Here is a 6,174-nt window from a genome sequence, read left to right on the forward strand (position 1 = left end):
GTCTGCCCTTAAACTCTTCAGGGTGTCTATATCTAGCCCGCTCCCTCTCTATAATTTTCTTACAGTCGTCTTCCACCCAGTCACTATGGTAGAGTGACCCTAGAAAAGCTAAAGTGTAGTTATTTTGCGGCTTCTGAGGGTAGCTCAATCTCAAACAATTAACTCTTTTCCAAAATGGCTCCAGATTAATCACTCTCAAACTTTTTTTCTTCTTTTTTTGGCTTGGTTGTTTTTTTGTTTTGTTTTGTTTTTTTGTTTTTTGATACCGGAGATCCAACTCGAGTCCTTGCGCTTGCGAGGCAGGCCACCGAATAGCTGAGCTAAATCCCCGGCCCTCTTTTTAATATTTGACTGGTTTTGTGGAGGACGGCCTGCCTGGGGGTCGGGTCACCTAGCGTCCAGCTGCCCAGAACTCCCTGGGCCCTCTTCCTCCCCTTCTTCCTCGAGAAGGCAGAACTGCTCCTGGGAGGCAGGGATTCTTGGCTCTCCCAGGCCTGGCCGAAATAGCAGGCGGCCTCCTGTGATGCTAAGCGTCCTGGCTGCTGCCCCGCTCCTCGTAGTCCTCGGCCTACACGGTGTCCCAGGAGCCCGAGGGCCACCCACAGAAGAAGTGGGCCACCCACAGAAGAAGAGGTTGCGGGTAAGGCCGCTATCGAAGGGGTTGCTGGGGCACTGGCAGAAGTAGGTGATGCAGTGTGAGGACATGGTAGTAGGTGGTGGTAGAGGTGGAAGGCCAGGAGCAGGCCAGCCACCAGGGAGAAGAGGGACTGCAGCAGGAAGGTGGTGAAGAGGAGCCCACTGGACCGCAGCCACAGCCCCCAGTGCTGAAGGAGTGAGGGCCAGACCATGCCAGGTGCAGGCCCCAGGGCAGCACTGCCAGCTGCACCACCAGGTAGGCTACAAAGAGCGGTCGGTTGTGTTCACCTACGCAGTTTTCCATCCAAGGGCAGTGATGGTTGTAGGGATGGATACGGCGGCAGCACTCACCAGTTCCGGGTCCTCCTGGGCTACAGCACCAGGCAGTATCTGCAGCCCCGCAGGGCGCCGGCCTGGTGCACCATGGCTGTCTGCTCTTCCTTGGGCTCCCCCTAGGGCTGGGGCTGACTGTTCACAAAGCCCGGGTCCGTGAGCGACACAGCCAGGTAGAGCAGGAGGGAGCCCAGCACCAGGAGCAGGAAGGTGAGGGGCAGCAGCAGCTCCCCCTGCTCCTCCCATTGCCGAGGCTCGGTAAGGCACCAGTGTGATCTCCCAGGTCCACACCAGGACCTCAGGGCTGAGGAGCACCCAAGGCGCCATCCACTGAGCCCCGGGCGCCACCCTTCAATGGATTTCTTCTCTAACTCCAGCCTGCTGAAGGAGTTACATTCAGAGTAAAGCCCCATGCTATTTGTGCAGTGTATAACAACCAAGTCTAGCCAAGTCTGTTGTCTCTCCCTGGAACTGCGGACACTCTCCAGGCAGAGACGGGTCCCCCTCCTGGGGAGCAGGGTTTACGTTCTAAACTGCGTCCTTCTTTCCTCTGTTTCGTTCAGTTTTTCCACTTTCTCTAAAGTTTTTACTTTTCCTGTTGGTGCTTTCTTGTTACATGGAGATTTTTTTTTTATTATTCCTTCACACGTCTCAACTGCAGAGGGGCTATATTTTGCTGTTGGTCTTTACTCTGCCATTTTAAGCCCCATCCCCACCCTGAAATGAATACTTGGTATTCATTGTTGAGCTCTCATGTTTCTTGATCGTTCTCTTCATGCAGATTAATAAATTATTTGTAATCATCAGGATAAAGATTATTTTAGACATTTCTCCTGCGTCGGTATTTTCAACGTAATTTATTATAACTACCATTGGAGGCGTCTACAACAATCAAACCTCTTGGATTGAAAATATTCTTCTTAAACTTACAAGTACTTCTTAAAAACCAGCCCTGCTGTGCCTGCCTGGGCATACATGATGATAACCTGTGCCAGTTCCTAATAGTCCCTGGTGAATGAATCTGTTCCAAGAGAATGTACCCCTTGGGCCAGGGATTTAGCTCAGCAGTTCGGTGGCCTGCCTGGCAAGCACAAGGACCTGAGTTCAATCCCCTGTACAAAAAAGAAAAAAAAATCATGAGGATGTGCCACTGGCCCCTGAGAGTTGTTTTGCATTGAAATATTGAGAAATAACCTTCAATAAGGGGAAATTATTCTTTATTTATTATATTATAATTCTTTTTGGCTTGATGTCCTCTGAATTCCAACACCACAATGTGCAGGCCAGAAACAGAGATCCGAATTCTGTTACACTATGTGGGTAAAATTCATAGATTTTCTATTATAAAGTTTACAGTGTGCATCTCACAGACCAGTAATGTTCAAAGTGAGATCTTGCAGTCAGAGAGTTTTCCTCCTTAGGTTTTCTCCAAGTTAATGAAACATTTCAAATCTACATTTCAGCTATTAAATTTTATGGCTATGTCTAGAATATATTCGTTTCATTGAGGAAGTTGCTTGAGTTCTCTAGAGTTGTCAAGTCACCTCATCGACGTTTAATCCTCACTGAAGACACAGAACCAGGGAAGACCTAAAACTCAAGGTATTAGAAAGGTACTCTCCAGCCAGGAGAGTGTGAGAGGGTCCTCCCAGAAACCCCTGCTTGAGTCCCTGGTCAAACCTTTTTATATAAAGATTCTTTAAACTAAATTTTAGGTCATAAAACGAACTTGCGAAGTCATGTTTGTTTGCTTTGTCTCATTTTTCATGATGTGGTATAATTTGTTAGGAATTCAAGAATTTAAAAAAAAAAAGTCGTTCTTGCCCATGGGATTACCTGAATTGTGCTCCTCTCAAATATTGGCTGCACCAATTTAAGAGGAGTTACTTTTTCTAACTACTTATAAAATAATCAAAATTTGGATATACTTGGTCCTTTCTCCTCTTTCTCTTTTTTTTTCTCTCTCTCATTGAGTTTATTGGTACATTCCAGGTATACAGTACAGTTACATTCATCACTGGGATCTTGTACCTTTACATGACAGGTCTTGGTTCTCAGTTTTTCCCCTTCCTCCTGCCCTCCCTTTCCCTCTCCTCCCTTCCCCATTTACAAACACTTTATTTCAATTTTTTCATTTTCTCGTATTTTTTCTTTTCCCTTATTACCTTTCCCCTACCCTTCCCACTTCCCCTATATTTTTAGCCCTTTTCTTCCTATTTCACAAGGTCAACTATATCTTTAGGATCTTATGTACCATTATAGTTTTTCACACCAGAGAAACTATTCAGTATTTCTACATGTGTGTCTTATTTATTTCATTTACCTCCTCTTTCTCTTGATACTTTTGCATATTTTTTTCCTGCTTAGACTATCTTTTTCTATTTCGTCTAAAGCAAAATTGTTTTCCAACCTCCCTTCATGCTCTAATCCACCCTCTTTTCCTCCAATGACTTTATCCTACTTCTTCTGTCAGGGACTAGCTGGCTCCAATTAAGGAAACCTTATGTTTACTCTTTTAAGATCCACCCTTGAAAATAAGCTCCTTCCTAGATAAGTATACTTATTGTAAATGAACTAATTCTGTTCAGACAAACATTAAAACTAATGAGATTGTTGGTTTGGGTTTCAGATAAACAGGAAAGTGAAAATCTTACGCTATTGAGAGCATAATCCACTGGGTTCCCCACCCACTTGCTTGCTTTTTAATGGTTTATTACTACTTGAGGGTAAGCTCTCAAAGCCAGAAAGCTCTAAAACTATCCATTAATGGGCTCCTACCCATTCTTTATCATTCTTAACAAAGTACAAGTTTTTGTACCCCTTGCTCTTTAAAGAGACATTGCTCGTATTACTTGGAATGCTTAATATCTAGGAAATCTAGGACTGCTTTAACATTCAAGTACCCTACACTGGACCACAAAATTTCTTTCTTTTCATAAGCAATGGGAATGTCACATATCTCTAGAAATTCCTTGGTACCGTCCTTTAAATTCACAGAATTCAACTTCACTTTTCATTTAGCTGAGTAATTACAATCAAGGACTAGATTGGTATTTATCACATTTTACCAAGAAAATCTGCAATTGCACTCAATTGTGATATATAATGCTTTCATATGTCCTTAACTTAGAGTTTTATCATTATCTTAAGTAAGCCAAAGTCCTCATTGATCAGTTCTTTCAGTTTGAAATGCTGTAAAAATATGCATATTTCACATCATGAATACTTCGGTCATTCAGTTCAAAAGCGATTTTCTAATGAAAAAAAGTGAAAGATTCTCCCACAGTTCTTCTGCAGGGTTGTCAGCAAAGCTGAGAGCTCTAAGACATTTTCTTGGCACTGTTTAGATTTATATTCCCAGATTATGCTTAATTCTCACCAATTTTGTTGGATGAATCATTCTGTCCTATGTTAAATAACGAGACAGTGTGTTTTAATTTTTAAACATCACTGGTATGATCAGAGAATAATAGTTTTAACAAATACATCAGAATTTAGTTACAAAATATGTCTGACTCATTTAAATATATATTTTAAACTCCTACATGCTTATTCCTACTTTAAAGGTTATAAGTATTTAAGTATATCTATAAATCACATAAGTTCTAAAAAGCGTTTTGAAACAGTTAAACATAGAGAGCTGTATGCAGAAATATTGAAATCAGTAAACATTAATATTTCACCTTATTTGTTTCATAAATTATAGTAAAAGAAAAATCAGGTATTGTTAAAAATTTTATTGTCAAAAAGAAAAATTTGCATTGCCCATAATCCCTATTATTTCCACCCAAAATTATTGACTTAATCAGATTTCTTTCAGTTCTTATTCTGAATTTTCACATATGTGCATATTTCTCCATAAAGAAAATACAACTTACTAGTGTTTAAAAATCTATAAATGGTACTGTTATTTTATAACTGGATTTTAAAACATTTATCCTTGCCAGTGTATAAAACTATTTTGTTTTCCACTGTCTGCTCCATACTACTCCATTCTGATAGTCTACATTTTCAAATCTATGTCATAGCTATTCATATGCAATTTTACAGTGAATAATTTTGTATATGTCTTTTTATGACCAGTTGGGTGATAATTTTTTCCATTAGAGTAGTATCTTGAAATTACTGGGCCATAAGGTATTCATATTTTCAATTTTACTAGATTATATTAATGTGTTGAACAAAGTGCTTATACTATTACCTGTGAATAAATCTCAGTTCCTTCACTAAGCCAATATACAATATGTCAGGCATTTAATATTTGCCAATATAATGAGTGACAGATTTTATTATATTACTTGTACTTTCTCTTATCCTCAGACCTTCTCTTGTGAAGAATGTGTGCGTCTAACATGCAGGCCCTCTCTTGTGGATTTCCCATTTGTCTTCCTTGTATTTTATTGCATTTTTTCTTTTTCTTATTTATTTTCTGGAATGCTTTATATATTCTAGATACAATATCTTTGGGTACTACGTTGCAAATATTTTTCAATATGTTGCTTCTCTTTTAACTTTCATGATGTGTTCTATGTATGACTTGTTCTTAATTATTAAAAATGTAGAATATAATGTCACTTTCTTCTGATTTACTAGGAAAGAGTACCAATAATTTTTCCAATTCTTCTAGACATATATTTCCAATTTGACATTCAGGTTAAAAAGTAATATTTCAACTCCCAGAAAACATTTGTTTGAAACAATTACCTTATTGAGAATACATTATAATTAATTGCTTCTTTGATAATTAACATCAGTGAACTTTGAATTCTTAAAGGATATGAAACTACATGTTACTGATTTAAGCTTATTTTTACATAGTTGTTACTTTTAGGATTGACAGTGTCATTGTCCTTAGAGATAATCTTTTCTTCATTTTACACAAGAAAGAACTAAAGTCCAGAGAATGTTGTGATGAAACTCCCTCTATCCATGGAGCACCTGCAGGTAGAGCCAGGATTTATTTCTAGTTCAGGGCAGTTTCCAATAAACCACAATGAAAATACCACTGAAAAAATATATAGATGCATTTCGCTTTTCAGAGTCAGTTAATAATATTCCTAACAGTGTGTTTCTTTTCCTTCCAGAAATAGATGATTTTAGACAACTCGTATTTTAAATCTTCAGGTTTTAAATAATACCAACATTCTTAACAAGGGTGAGAGTAAGAACACAATTCACAAGATTTTTTAACCAGCAGGTTAAGGA

At 39.1% G+C, this 6,174-nt stretch overlaps 1 pseudogene; it reads right to left on the reverse strand.

Annotated features, from left to right (window-relative positions):
- Positions 1-526: 526 nt before the first annotated feature.
- On the reverse strand, positions 527-1,296 carry LOC104871974 (annotated as a pseudogene).
- Positions 1,297-6,174: the final 4,878 nt, after the last annotated feature.

This window comes from Fukomys damarensis, unplaced genomic scaffold (genome assembly GCF_012274545.1).
Source record: "Fukomys damarensis isolate Sample0158 unplaced genomic scaffold, DMR_v1.0_HiC HiC_scaffold_30, whole genome shotgun sequence".
Lineage (NCBI taxonomy): Eukaryota > Metazoa > Chordata > Mammalia > Rodentia > Bathyergidae > Fukomys > Fukomys damarensis.